We start from the raw sequence: 14425 nt of genomic DNA on the forward strand, positions 1-14425 counted from the left end.
ATATAATAAAGAGATATTTTTCTACATGCACTTCAATTTCACAGCAAGAGTGGCATAGAATACCTAAACAACAGAACGGAGCATTCATGCAAGGTATCTAACTCCTTGATATGATAATATGTATAATTCAAAATGATTGCACTATCATTACATCTGTGGTTTTATGCAACTATAAGGTGATGATTATGGAAAGCCTGGTCCCCAGTATCAACATCAAGAAAGCAGCCACCTCCTTCTATGTGTGTTCTCTTTTTACATCATTTCTTCATGTTTCCTAATCAACTCTGCTATTGCTGCTGCTTAGCAAAACTGGTGAAAAAAAAATTGTAATTTTTGAACGTGGAACACTGGCATCAAGACATTTAAAACCTTCAGCCTTTTGGGGGCAAAGAAAGCACTCTGCAACATTTACAACTCTGATTAACAAACAAGGTAAAGCCGGCTCTATGGCTCAATAGGTTAATCCTCCGCCTGTGGCGCCAGCACACCAGGTTCTAGTTCTGGTTGGGGTGCCGGATTCTGTCCCGGTTGCCCCTCTTCCAGTCCAGCTCTCTGCTGTGGCCCAGGAGTGCAGTGGAGGATGGCCCAGGTCCTTGGGCCCTGCACCCGCATGGGAGACCAGGAGAAGCACCTGGCTCCTGGCTTCCGATCAGTGCGGTGCGCCGGCCAAGCGCACCAGCCGCAGCAGCCATTGGAGGGTGAACTAATGGTAAAGGAAGACCTTTCTCTCTCTCTCTCTCACTGTCCACTCTGCCTGTCAAAAAAAAAAAAAAAAAAAAAAAAAAAAAAAAAAAAAGCCAAACAAACAAACAAAAAAACAAAGATACAAGGTAGTCACAAATTTTCCTGGTTTGAATACTTCCAGAATTTTCCTGATCAGATCATCATAGGTGGTCTGACTTAAGTTTGTTTCCAACCTACTGTTTGAAAATTCTATTTCTGAAATGATGTAAACAATTCAATAAGTTTCATTCAACTTCACTCCATTAACCAAGTACACATGAGGATTGAACAGTGTGGCATCAATGACAAAGCCAGGTATCAAGACAGGAATTCCATTCTCATGAGCAACATCCCGTCCCTTGCAGTAACACTGTTTGTCATGTAGAACTGATCTGTTGGGTCAGGCTCACTTATCAGAATCTCCAGGGTTTGATCTGGCTATCTAATTACCCAACTCTCTATGAAATCCAGAGTATGCAAGTACCAACAGTCGGAAATCATAGATCCTATATGATATGCTACATTTATGAAAATTGCATTAAAAAGTGATTTCTTCCAACAAATCCTGGTTTGGGTACCCTTGGTGAGAAGGTGTCATGAAATGCTTTGAGAATAAAAGAAGATTTGATTTGATTCAAACCCACTGTAGTCCCTAGCAAGCTTCTGAAGGGGAACTGGTACCACACGTCTTCAGAATGAAACATCTCTTGGAGACAACAGGCTACACTGAGCATGTGAGCTTCCTGCTTGTCAGCTTTTGTCACACTTAGGATTAAACATCGCACACCCTTCAAAAGCATGTCTCACAGATCTTGGGATAATATGAAAATCCCCAGATTCTTGGTTTGCATTGGGGTGCTGCCTGGAGAACCAAACCTCCAGCAGTCTCTCTGTTCCTTAGGAAAAAATGCACAGCTTCCATCACTGTGAGACTAGTGAACAATCAACAACCACAGAAAACCAACTAAATTAAATGTTTTCTCCCAGACCTGAGAGTTGTTCCAGCTGTTACTGAAGTTCAGATTCCTTTTTTCCCTGCTATATTTTATACTAACTTTTTAAAAAGTATTAATAAAAATGTCCCAGCTTTTTTATTGAGTGTGTGTGAGCAAAAATTAAAGATGAGTCTGTTGGAAAAAGAGGCAGATAGAATTCATTCTCTTTTAGTCTGTTTCTTCCAGGTTAGAGAGAGTTGAGAGAGGCCAGTGCTGCTGGCCATATTGTGTAAACTGTGCTTTTTACTTTTCATTTGTTGAACTTTTTATTTACTGTAGCTTTATGCCTTTGCCTATATTGCAAATTAAAAATGTGTTATATCAACAAATAATTAAATGGGAGGGAGGGATATATCATATATTAGAATTGTATCTATGAACTACATTCAATCTGTTCTTATATTTTAAATCTGTTTTCATATATATATACACCATAATTCTATATACATATATATACTTGTCGCTCCCCCTCTTCATGGAGGAACAACACTAAACCCTGCCTAGGCTTCATATCCGAGTCACGGCACCATTATGTCGCTCCCCCTCTTCGTGGAGGAACGACACAGGACCCTGCGCTGTTCTTTTGTCTGCTCGACCCTCCCCGGGTTTGCTGCTGGTTCTTCCCGGGTTGGCTGCCGTCCCTTCCACCTCTGTGGAAGGGCGGTTCCCCCTGGCCACTTTCCCCACTTCCGCGGGGGAGCGGCACACCGCCGGCCGGCTCTCTCGGGGGCTGCACAGGTGTTCCTTCAGATAGATGTTCCTGGTGCATGTTGTCTCTCTCCTCCTTTATCGTCCTCTTCTGCCAATCCCAACTCGGCTGCCCACACGCCGAGTACGCTGCTCTCCTCCAATCAGGAGCAGGATCAGCTCCTGGAGGTCATCACTCAAGTTGGCAAGAGGCAGCTGCGTAGAAGCTGTTTTCTCCTCTCCCAGCGCCATATTGTGGGAGAGCAGATGCATAGAATAAGTCTTAATTCCAGTAACAGTCTAGTCCGAGTTGCTCCCCACAAATACTAATATGTAATATACATGTAACATGTAATATACATGTATATATGTAATAAACATATATGTATGTATTAATATATTATAAATCTCTCTATATAGAATTATGATGTATATATATTGCAAAGGGACATACATTTTATATATATATATAATTATGGTGATGGCCTTGCCTGTTTTCCTGCTGAACTATGGTCTTTTTAGTTGTTGACTTTTTATGTAGTGCAGCATTAAGCCTTTGACTATAATGTAAATTGAAAATATGTTATCTCAAAAAAAAAAAAAAAAAAAAGGAAGAATCTCCTACAGTTCCATCAGGGTAGAAAGCCTGTGTTGAAGTGCAGGGGTGGGGAATCTCTCTTCTGCCTAGGGCCATTTGCATAGTTATAACATTAGTTGTGGGCCATAGGAAGTCTTCAACTTTTAGCCTGTTTTAGATTTATTGAATTTCAAGTCCTGTAGTTGCCTTGGCAGGGTCAGACCAAATGATTTTGAGGCCTTATTGGGCCTGTGGGTCAGATGTTCCCCAGCCTGCAGGCGTAACAGGTTAGCCCTCACTGTGATGAATGTTCCTCTGCAACACACAAGCAAATATGTTTTATCCATGTTTAATGAACAAATGAAATAGAATTTTTATTTTGAATGAATATTTCCAAATAAATACATTAATAAGCAACTAAAAAGAAAAATTGTGGTGACCAATGAAAGGAAAATAGTTGATTGGTCAAATAAATTTTGCAATAGATTGTTCAAACTTTCAAGGCACTTACCCTGGTGTATTGTATACAATTAAAGCAGGGGGCAGCTAAGAGTTAACTGGAGAAATTGAGATTAGAAAATTTCCAAACTCTATCTCAGACTGTTTCTCTGCATCTCTGCCTCTGTTATCCTTGGCCTTGAGGCAGGAGCCACAATTTTCTGTGACTGCAAAAAAAAGAAAAAAATGTTTAAACTGATATCTCTGCTTATCTAATATCTTAGTTTCCTAAGTCATCTAGGTACGATTGTTAAGTACAAATTGAGCAAAGGTAGATCAATGTTTCTAAACCTGAAATACTCTTAACATCTTAAATTCTACTTAAAAAGCCTATTTGGATCTATTGACAAAAATGTTTTTAAAACTTGTTATGTGAAAAACAATTCAAGACTACTTTAAAGTAACTAAGTGTTAAGATTCCATGTTCTTGCCGGCACCGCGGCTCACTAGGCTAATCCTCCGCCTAGCGGCGCCGGCACACCGGGTTCTAGTCCCGGTCGGGGCGCCGGATTCTGTCCCGGTTGCCCCTCTTCCAGGCCAGCTCTCTGCTGTGGCCAGGGAGTGCAGTGGAGGATGGCCCAGGTGCTTGGGCCCTGCACCCCATGGGAGACCAGGAAAAGCACCTGGCTCCTGGCTCCTGCCATCGGATCAGCGCGGTGCGCCGGCCGCAGCGCGCCGGCCGCGGCGGCCATTGGAGGGTGAACCAATGGCAAAGGAAGACCTTTCTCTCTGTCTCTCTCTCTCACTGTCCACTCTGTCTGTCAAAAAAAAAAAAAAAAAAAAAAAAAAAAAAAAAAAAAAAAAAAGATTCCATGTTCTTTTATTAAAATATTTTTCTCTTAATGTAGAAGCATTAAAGGATTATTCAAAATAAAATTTAAAAATCAGTAAGTAGGAGAAGAAAAGTGTAAAAAATGCTATAAACATGATATGTGTCTTGGTAAGTGAAGCTATGGAGTGTGAGAGTGTTGGTTAAGGGGAAAGGAAAGTTATATTTGTCCTAAAGTAAAATAGCTGATGTTCTTCAAGAAGATATAAAAACAATGTAGGACACACAACGGAGGAAATATGAGAGTGTTTAAAAAAGTTTGAAAAAGATAAATCTTGTGTGAGATTATTTTGCCTGAGATTATTTTCTAAAAAATGAGCATTATTATCAAAGGTGCACTGGCATAAAATAAAAATTTGGTCCTCGGTCAAGCAACAATGGTTTATTAAAATATTTCTGTTAGGAAACATTTGTAAGAGATTTTGATTTCTAATTCTAAAATCTTCAAAAAAATTGCAACATCTTTTATAATTTCTGCCTAACTGGTGATTCCCTCACCTTCCTAATGGGCTCCTGTACTCCTTCCTGATTCTGGCTTTATTATGAACTGGTATTAAAAGATTTAGCTTACAAGTCTAGGATAACAGGATAATTTGATTTCTTACTTCTGAATTTTCTAGGTGTATTTACATTGTTACAAATAATGAAATTATTTCTTGTGCTAACTCTTCTGTTCAAAGTTTTTCTTTTCCTTTTTGATGAGTGACCAAGAAAATGTTTATTTTTGTTTGGATGATCTCCTTTGTTCTCACCTTTGTCAAGTTCTGATTGCTTGGAAAAAAAAGTAAATCTTGGCCGGAGCCGCGGCTCACTAGGCTAATCCTCTGCCTTGCGGCGCCGGCACACCAGGTTCTAGTCCCGGTTGGGGCGCTGGATTCTGTCCTGGTTGCCCCTCTTCCAGGCCAGCTCTCTGCTGTGGCCTGGGAGTGCAGTGGAGGATGGCCCAAGTGCTTGGGCCCTGCACCCCATGGGAGACCAGGATAAGTACCTGGCTCCTGCCATCGGATCAGCGTGGTGCGCCGGCTGCAGCATGCTGGCTGTGGCAGCCATTGGAGGGTGAACCAATGGCAAAGGAAGACCTTTCTCTCTGTCTCTCTCTCTCACTGTCCACTCTGCCTGTCAAAAAAAAAAAAAAAAGTAAATCTTAAAAGAGTTAAGAATGCTCCTATATATCTACTTATTTTAAAACTACTAAATGACTGCTTTATTACTATAATTAAATCTGATCTACAACTCTGGTTAAATCATTTTAATTCCATAAATGTTTATTGTTTTTCAGAATGACCAGGGATCCTATTTTGACCAACTCTCTTCAACAAATTTTTGATGCTTTTGTCAGGCTTTCTGAAAATCAAAGTTTCAAATTAAATCTTTGACCTTGGAATTTCCAGCTGGGTCTCTGGAGTTTTCCAAAGATATGGTTCTCATCTTATATGAAGAGTATCTAATTAGGCTCTATATAAAGACTATTGTCAAGTTGTAAGCCAGCAAACTTTAAGTTACGATTGTGGGAAAACTGGTGAGATCAGTCTGGGCTGGTGTCCTGGTGTTTGGTGATGATATTTTTTGAGACTGGACATGATGATGACAAGAAAAGATGCAAAGTTTTATTTGAGTAGGAGACAGAGAAGCTCTGAGTAAATGGAGGGGCTGATAGAGAGAGAGACCAAGCTGCTGAGATCTCACAGTCTAGGGGTATCTGTATGACTTTAACTCATCACCTCCAAACTGCAAATGCAGTGGTTACACATTGGCCGTTGTGTAGGCAGGGGAAATCTTAATGGAACCTTTCCTAAATTGTTTGTGTTAAAACATAAATCTTGCTGTCCATTGGCAAATATTTGTTACAGAGGGCTTCCATCCCGCTTTGTTTAGTGTGTATGTCTTGACAAGGAGCTGTGGGATGGAGTTAGTCTGGTGTGCTTCTCATCCCAGGCTCCCTCATTATATTTATGTAGGCATGTTATTGATATAAAGGCTGTAAAGGTTATATAACATTTGTCAAGGTCTGATGATCCTGATGTGATGTCAGCAATGATCGTCATCATAATATAAAAAAAGACATGGGAACTCTTAAAAGTGCCCCTGCCCTGGTGCTGTGGCGCAGAGGGTTAAAGCCCTGGCCTGAAGTGCCAGCATCTCATATGGGCGTGGGTTCTAGTCCTGCTGCTCCAGTTCCAATCCAGCTCTCTGCTATGGCCTGGGAAAGCAGTAGAAGATGGCCCAAGTCCTTGGGCCTCTGCACCCACGTGGGAGACCTAGAGGAAGCTCCTGGCTCCTGGCTTCGGATCAGCACAGCTCCGGCCATTTTGGCCATCTGGGGAGTGAGCCAGTGGATGGAAGACCTCTCTGTCTGTCTCACCTCTCTCTGTAACTCTGTCTTTCAAATAAATCTTTAAAAAAAAGTGTCCCTCCCAGCACAGACCCAAACACCTGAAAGGATGAAATAGCTTACATAACTCTTCTTTGTTTTAGAAAAATGTTAAATATACTAAAAATAACTGTGACCTTGTTAATTGCTAAGCTGTTATCTCAATTTAAATCATGATTGTTTTAAATTTTTGTCATCCACTGTTCTAGTTCAGCTCTAAAGACACATCTAAAATTTGTCTAACAAATATTTGTAAATACAGATTTCTGACAGATCAACAGATTAAAATTTTCAAAAACTGATAAAAAGAATGATTGTATTTGTGAGCTTCTATGTCTTTTATTGAAAATAGTATTGATTTTGTAAGAAGATGTTTTCTCTTCCAGGTTCAGGAAGACATTTTCTTGATATTTCTATTGTTTTCATTGCTTTTGGATAGTTTTTGTAAACAAACAAACAACAGGCAAAAGTGTTTGTTTGTTCTTCTACTCAATTTCTATAAATTACAATGTGATTGTTTACAAAAAATCTGTTCTCCTCCTAATAGGATATGGTTAAAAACATTGGCATACCTACAGTGAAACAGCCATACTTAATAATAATCACCAAACTATAATATACCTCCTTTTATAGTGTAACTCTATTCATTATTTTAAGACTTGCTTTCTTGAGAGTTTTCTATGTGTGAGATTATGGTTAAAAATCCTTTCCTGCTATATTTATATAACAGTCAATAATATGTCTGCATCAGATTGTTACCTTATTTGTTGTTTTTGAGATACAGTGTTCTTGTTCATTTTGTTATGTGTTTTCCCTTTTGTCTGCTCAAATTCTACAGAATTACAATATCAAGATAATGCTGGCCTGGTATTTTGAAATGGTGACCTGTGCCTACAGATGTGCATGTTATCCCTAACATGTGGGGACTAAAATTTAAAAAAAAAAGTAAAACAAAGCAAAACCAAAAATAATAAAAAAAGGAAGGCCTGTATGTATCAATGTTTTGTCAAGCAAACTAAGAGTTATATTCTACTATAGTTTTAATGATCTGTGACTGTTTTCAAATTTACCTTGTAGGAATGAAAAACAAAAATAAAAATATTAGAATCCAAGTAAAATCTGTCTAAGGACCACTCCTAAACTTCTTTGTTGCTCAAATGTGGCTAAAAGGGTTATTGACACTGACTCCTGGTCATCAAATAGTTCTGTTCCTACCTATCTGAGACCCAGATCAGCAGCCAGGTCAAATCTTACCTGGCGATTAAGGACAAATAAAAATTGGATACAGGATGATTGATTGATGATGTGCTCAGAAAAGAATCTTAATCACAAAGAGAGAATAAAAATCAAGATGGGTGTCATTGCTGAGAGGTTATAGACTAAGGGTTCATATGTATGGTTGCCTGGTAATAACTGCGATAAATGACTCTGCTAAAACTACACCCTCTGGAGAGTGCCCACATTTCAAAAGAGAGAGACTAACAAGGTAAGATACCTGGTATTGTCACACCTGATCCTAAAATCCATTTACGGCACCCCACAGTGAGTTGTTGAAGAAGATCTTTGATCTCTTTGTACCTGAGATTTAAGGATAAGACTGGGAGTAGCAGCTGAAAATAACTATATGTAATAAAGTGACAGATAGTATACATTTCAAAAATCTTGACGTTGTCTCCCAAGGCTGGCTGATACATTTGAGAATAACAGCTACTTTGTATTGTAGGAGACAGATTAGTTCACTACTGGGTAGCCCATTGTAACACGTCTCACCATGTGTGCAATTTCTAGTCAGAAAATTTTCTTAGTTTCCCCAAAGTAAAATGATTTTATATGTCCTTACAGCTGCTCCAAAAAAAGTTCCATCATTAAAATAAAATTCTATATACATATCTCTCTAGCTTTTTGAGATATATACTATGTATGCTAGGTTTGATCCCAATGATCCCAATGACTTGACTTCTGATATGACTAAAGCCCCCCCCCAAAAAAAACCCAAAACTAGTGATTTTTCTGGTTTTAATTATAGTGATATTTCTGGTTTTAATTATAAACACTAAAAAAATAATTTCCATCAGGTATCTTAGCCCAAAAGGCTAAACTAAAGGCCCTGATGCCTTTGTCTCAGTCCAGGTGACTCTAAAATCCCACTAAGAGTTCCTCATCTAAGACTCAATCCAATAAAATCACAGCCTCAATTATCCGTAGAGCCTTGAGTCTCCATCTCATGGCTTCGATTCTTGGCCTGCTTCTACTCTCTTAAGAAATATCCTTTTTTTTTCCTATAATAAACCTTTGCTGTTATACTTATTGTCTGTGTTAGCTGCATTCAATTCATTGTCTAAGAACCTGGTCTATGCCTTCCTACTCTCCACCCCTACAACACAATTGTTTCAGCATTGCTACTTTTGCTTTTTAAAGGTTTAGTTTCTTTAGGTAGGACAGTTGTTTCTGCCCTAACATCCAGTGCATAGACAGACTCTAATAAAATCTTTCTAGCCTAGCAGGCTTGAGTGTGTGACTTCCAGACACAAAATTGCCATCAGGGATACATGTATCAGAGACAAATGAACAGCAAGGCATGTTGTGGACTCTGACTTGTAGTTTGTTAGTCTACACGAATAAGATCCCAGGATTTGTGTAGTCCCTAGCTTCTCCAAACTTGTCTGGCAGCATTCACTCACTTGAGGATCACTATGGCTATGATGTGACATCATCTTCACGATTAGCCATATCCTGCCCAGACTCTGCTAGTTCCCTTGTTGGACTTGATAACGCCTATAGGATCACTTAATTTCTAAAATTCATTTATAATCCAGTGTTTGTTTCACTACTAAGAGATGTTCTGAGGCTATATGGTAGAAGAGATGTCAGATTGCAGTGTTAGATGCCCATACTACATATTTTCTAAGTGTTTAAAAATGAGTCTTGATGGTAGCAGAATAGAGAATGAAAATAACAAAGCCTAAGGATTTCTAACTGTGTGGCCTTGGGCAAGATGCTCAAACTTTTTGGAGCATTTACCTATTCTTGTACAGAATGAAGACAACAGTGCAATGGCTTCTTTTGGTTATGATTAAAATAATAGACCTAAAGTGTTTGAAAAATGTTTAGCACACATTCGCAACATGTATGAACTATTTAAAACTCTTTTCTGCTCTCTCTGTAACTCTGACTTAATTACCTAAACTTTTAAAGAATTCATAAGTTATCTTTCCCCCATCCTTTCGCCTTCCTGAAGCTCTGTTACTAGATGCATTATTACAAGAGGTTATCATGTCTTCTTGGTAGACTGAGTGTTGTCATATGTAGTGCTTCTGTATCTGATGATTTTCTACTTTATCTGACTCTTATATAGCCATGCAACCTATTTTGGTATTTTCACGGTTTATTTTCTCTATGTCTTGTCTTTTTTTAAAGGTTTATTTATTTATTTGAAAGCTAGACTCAGAGAGAGATCTTTCATTCACTGACTCACTCCCAAAATGTTTATAACAGCCAGGGCTAGGCAGGCTGAAGTTAGAAGCCAATATTTTCTTCTGTGGCTCCTACATTGTGGCAGGTGCCCAAATACTTGGGCCTTCTTCTGCTACTTTCTCAGGTTCATTAGTCAGGAGCTGGACTGGAAGTGGAGTAGTGAGGGCTTTAACTGGCACCCATTTGGGATGCTGGCATCACAAGCAACAGTTTTAATAGCTACAACACAATGCTAGCTCCCATCTACTTTCTTTTAACCTACCTATATAATTATATTTGAAATGTTTTCTATAAATAGCAGATAGTTGAATTATTTCAAATCTATTTTGATGACTTCTGTGTTTGTAAGTTAAATCATTTATATTTTAACTGGTGACTTTAATCCACTAATAGTTAAAGTTATTTTTGATATCTTAGTATTTAAGTCTGTTTTATTTATTTATTTATTTATTTTTATTTATTATTTATTTATTTATTTATTTTCTTTCTCCCCTTTCCTACCTTTCTGTGGATTATGCAACTAATTTTGAGTGTTTATTTTCCTTAGGTATAATGTGAGTAAATCTGGATAGTTTTTGAAAAATTTTTCTCCGTAGTTTCTCTAAGGATTACACTATATTCCCACTTAAAGATACTTTTTTAAACTTTTATTTAATGAATATAAATTTCCAAAGTACAGAATATGGATTTCAATGGCTTCCCCCCCATAACGTCCCTCCAACCCGCAACCCTCCCCTTATCCACTCCCTCTCCCCTTCCATTCACAGATACTTTAACTCTTATACCTGAGCTTCAAATTGGCTTGCTCCAAATATTACTCTCTCATCCTCCTTAGCTCTTGTGGGAGAAGAGTAAGCATTCAAGGATACTGATCAGTCTTTGCTTCAGGTAAATGGGTAAATTTCATACTTGAATGTGTATTTTAAATAACAAAATTATGTTTTAATATAAAGTGAATTTCTTCTCTATTAGCTATTTTCCATTGTTTTGATTTTTTCTCTTGGTTGATATATAAATCATTGTACATATTTTTGGAATATAGTGTGTTATCTCAATACATGTGTATGATTTATAAAATAAAGTCAGTAAATTATCATTTCTGTCTCCTAATCATTTCTCTGTGTTTGAATACTTTGTACTCATCTCTTCTAGTTCTTATCAAATATGTGACTATTGTAAGCATCACACTATTATGTTGTAGAACACTAGAACTTTTTGACCTTTGCGTAAAATTAATCATACTTTTTTTTTGTATCTTGATGCTTTTCCCCAATATTATGGCTGTGAAATTCATTCATGTGGTTTTGGTTAGTTGTAAGTGAAAAGGAAAAAATATGTACAAATAGTAGAATTGGAAAAATAATTGAACAGTAATTTCAAAAATGAGAAAATTCATGGGAGCAAATGTCCATTGAAAGAACAGACCCTCCCCTAAGTCACAGAGGCATAGTTCAGAGATAAAAAGACATCAGAGGAGAAAACAAAAAAGTGTTTCCACAAATATCTAAAAGTCAATGCAGAAATACAAGAAACAAGAATAAGAAGATAATATGACTCCTCCAAAGTAACACAACACTTCAATATTAGATTGTGAAGATGAAGAGATTGATGGAATACCTGAAGACAAATTCAGGAGAATGATCATAAGATTACTCAGAAATGCTGAAAAGCAAATTCAGGAAATAAAAAATTCCATAGATGATATGGATGAAAAATTTTTCTGAGAGATATAGGTATTGAAGGAAATCAAATTGAAATATTGTACATGAAGAATTCAATATGTCAAATAGAAAAATACAGTGGAAAGCCTCAACAATGGTTTCAGTGAAGAAAAAGAAAAGCAAATCCTTGGAAATATCTGTCAGACCAAAAAAAAAAAAAAAGAAAGAAATTTAAAAACCTGAAAACAGTGTTTGAGACTTATGGTATAATATCAAATGATCAAACTTTTGTGTCTTAGGAGTTCCAGAGGATGTGGAAAGAGAGAATGGATTAGAAGCCTATTCAGTGAAATAATAGCAGAAAAATTTCCTACTTTGAAAAAATAGAGAGACATTCAAGTACAGGACATTCAAGTTCAGGAAGCACATAGAACTCCTAATAGATATGATCAGATAAGGTCTTCCCCATGATACATAAAGTACACTTTCAACAGTAAAACATAAAGAATAAATTATAAAATGTGATCATTATTACTTTCAGAGGATCCCCAATTAGACTAACACCGATTTCTCATCAGAGACCTTAAAGGCTAGGAGAGCACGTAGAGGCATAATCCAAGACCTAAAAGAAATAAACTGTCAATGCAGAATACTGTACCCAGTGAAGCTCTCATTAATAAATGAAGGTGAAGTAAAGATCTTCCATAGAAAACACAAATTGAAAGAATTTGTCACCATTTTTCCACCTTGCAAACGCTTCTTAAGGGTTTGCTACACACAGAAACGAAGAATGATAGTCATTTTTATGAAGGAATTTGATGGCAGAAAATCTCCTAGTAAAAGTACAAAGGAAATAAGAAGAAAATAATATCCAACGCAAACAGAAAACAATATTTATGGAAAAACAATATTTATGGAAAAAAGTCATTACCTATCAATAATCTTGATTTTAAGTGGACTAAATTCTCCAGTTAAAAGTTACAGACTGGCAGAATGCACTACAATACAGGACCCATCTGTTTGCTGCTGACAAGAAACACAAATTTCCAACAAACATAAAAACATACTAAAAGTGAAAGGATGGAAGAAGATATTCCATGCCAAGGGAGAGCAAAAACAAGCAGGTGTAGCCATCCTAATATCAGACAAAATAGACTTTAAACACAGAAACAACCAAAAGAAGAGCACTATGTAATGATTTTTTTTTTTTTTGACTGGCAGAGTGGACAGTGAGAGAGAGAGAGACAGACAGACAGAAATGTCTTCCTTTGCCATTGGTTCAACCTCCAATGGCTGCCATGGCTGGCGCGCTGTGGCCGGCGCATTGTGCTGATCTGAAGCCAGGAGCCAGGTTTTTCTCCTGTTCTCCCATGCAGGTGCAGGGCCCAAGCACTTGGCCATCCTCCACTGCACTCCCGGGCCACAGCAGAGAAATGGACTGGAAGAGGGGCAACAGGGACAGAATCTGGCGCCCCAACTGGGACTAGAACCCGGTGTGCTGGCGCCGCAGGCGGAGGATTAGCCTATTGAGCCACGGCACCAGCCTATCTAGTGATTAAGGGATCAATTCAACAGGAAGATGTGACTACAGTAAATGTATATGAACCCAATGCCAGGGTGCCTGGCTATTTAAAACAAATGTTAATATATCTAAAGGGAGAAATAGAATCCAATGCAATAGTAATGGGGGACTTCAACACCCCACTTTCTGCAATGGACAGATCAACTAGAGAGAAAATCAACCAAGAAACAACAGAACCTAATGGACCTAATGGACCTTATGGATTATCTATAGAACCTTTCATCCAACATTTGCATAATACCTATTTTGTTCATCAGGACATGGAACTTTCTCTAGGAAAGACCAAATGCTAGACCATAAAGCAAGTCTCAGCACATTCAAAAAATTATGAATTCATACCAGGTATCTTTGCTGACCACGATGGAATGAAGCTTGAAATTAACAACTCAAGAATCTCTAGAAAATATGCAAATCCTTATTGAACTGTACAACATACTCCTGAATGGACAGTGTGTTATAGATGAAATCAAAAGAGAAATAAAAAAAACTTTTCAAAATGAATGATGATGATACAACATATCAAAACTTATGGAATACAGCAAAAAAGGAAGTTTATAGCAAGGGTGCCTATGTTAAGAAATTGGCTAGGTACCAAATAAATGTGCTATCAATGCATTTCAAGAACTGAGAAAAAGCAACAGCAAACCAAACCCAAAATTAGTAGAAGGAAAGAAGTAATTAACATTAGAGAATAAATAAAATTGAAAGCAAAATTCATTAAAAAAGATCAATGAAATGAAGAGCTTGTTTTTGAAAAAGTGAATAAAATTGATATACTATTGGCCCAACCAACCAAAGAAAGTGGGATAAGACCCAAACCAATAAAATCAGAGATGAAAAATGAAATGTAACAACAGATACCAAAGAAATAAAAAGAATCATCAAGATTAACTACAAAGATTTGTATGCCAACAAATTGGAAGAGCTGGAAGAAAAGGATAGATTCCTAGACATATCTAATCTACCAAAACTGAGTCATGAAACATAGAAAACATAAACAGACCAATAACCAAGGCAGAAGTTGAATC

The 14425-nt window shown here is 37.5% G+C and overlaps 1 pseudogene; it reads right to left on the minus strand.

The window, feature by feature from the left end:
• Positions 1 to 278: 278 nt before the first annotated feature.
• On the minus strand, positions 279 to 1645 carry LOC100353940 (S-adenosylmethionine decarboxylase proenzyme-like; annotated as a pseudogene).
• Between the last annotated feature and the right edge of the window lie 12780 nt (positions 1646 to 14425).

The sequence above is a fragment of the Oryctolagus cuniculus genome, chromosome 4 (genome assembly GCF_964237555.1).
Source record: "Oryctolagus cuniculus chromosome 4, mOryCun1.1, whole genome shotgun sequence".
Lineage (NCBI taxonomy): Eukaryota > Metazoa > Chordata > Mammalia > Lagomorpha > Leporidae > Oryctolagus > Oryctolagus cuniculus.